Genomic DNA, 1608 nt, shown 5'->3' with positions numbered 1-1608 from the left:
GGTTCCTGCCGCTGGCAAAAGGTTGCTTGTAGAAAAGTACTAAAGAAAGAAAAAAGGAAAAAAACCCAAAAACCCAAAAAAGCAAAACCCACGGCCCCTGCCATGCTCCTCCAGCCCCGTGCTCCCCTCGTGGCCCTGCAAGCTCTCCCCGGAGAGCGCAGGCCAAGCAAATGGACGGTCAAGCACAGCGCTGCCGGGGCTTGGGCACAAAACAAGCCGCCCAGACACCTGCCCCTGCTCCTCGCGCTCCCAAGGCACGAGGTAACGAGGTGATGAGGTGACGAGGCGACGGCTCCCACCTGCCTCAGCACCCGCACACACAGCGCTGCCTTCCTCTAGTCCGGGCTCAGGCCTGCGTCTGTTCGCGCCCAGCAAAGCCACAGCCGCAACCCCCAAGAGGCCTCAAACCCCAGAGCACCTTTTCCTTTCCAGGGCTCTTCGTTTCAAAACGCACCTCCTTAGCCGACCACCTCCACAGGCTGGCGCCGGCGGATCCCCACCCGCGTTTCGGAGCGGCACCCGCAGCGCTGCAAAAGCCCCTCTCCGGGGCAGCAGCTTTCCGCCGCCGTCCTCCCTCGGGCGGCCGCCACGCAGCACCACCGCTCCTCGCCGCTTTGGGAAACGAAGATGCCGGCAGCCTCCCTGCAAACCGCATCCGCCAGCCAGCGCTGGCCAGCGCTCCACGCCGAAACCCGAACGACTCCGGTGACAAACCTGAAAAACAAAATAAACCYCCAAACGAAAATAAAAGGTGCCACAACGGGGCTGGCTTTCAGAAGGGCATTGAACAAGAGACACATTGTTAACTGCGGCTGAAATAACCTGTAGCACTATAAACGCATAATAACTTGTAAAACGCACGGAAGTGTATAAACGCACTAATAACCCGTAGCACAGTTAAAAACGCGCAACTTCTCTTAGTCGCTTCTGTTTCATACATAGGTTTTTATATAACAATGTAGTATTTTAGCATCTTCCAGCAAATGCAGAAATTTTAAAGTATTTGATAAATTTTATTAAAGGAAGCCTTTGTTTCCAGGATTCATTAAAAACACTCTGAAGAAGTTTAACTTTATTCCTCATGTCTACCTGCTGCTAAATCAGAGGAAATTAGGTGCTTAGAAAATTTAGTGATGATGTGTGATGAAATTAGTAAAATGCGCATGAAATATTCACAGACTAAAAAGCAGATGCACGAATTACTTAGATTTGGACCAACGTTCCTTGACAAGCTGCAGCAATTCAGGCTTCTTGAGCCAGTCACAAGGGCACTTCCATCCCAAACGCAACTTGCAGGACACCAGGTGCCACTGACACTAACTCAGATGTCTTCTTGTGACCACAGAAAGACTCCATATGGGGACATGAAACTTTTATCAACAGTACTAAAAGACTAACACAAACGCAGCTGTGTACTGGAGGTGAAAATCCTGCAACTTGGATTCAAAGGATGAGACAGTGAGTCTCCTTTCTTTGCAGGTATTACAGTATGCCCATCCAGCAGCTTTGCCTCTTGATCTATATGGAAATTTGTTAAAAATGAGCATTTAGATTTCAGAAATGTGTATTTTCAAAGCTGGAACAAGTGTCGTCTATTCAGCCATAACA

This window comes from Apteryx rowi, unplaced genomic scaffold (genome assembly GCF_003343035.1).
Source record: "Apteryx rowi isolate R43461 unplaced genomic scaffold, aptRow1 scaffold_180, whole genome shotgun sequence".
Taxonomy (NCBI): domain Eukaryota; kingdom Metazoa; phylum Chordata; class Aves; order Apterygiformes; family Apterygidae; genus Apteryx; species Apteryx rowi.
This window is presented reverse-complemented; position numbering follows the sequence as displayed.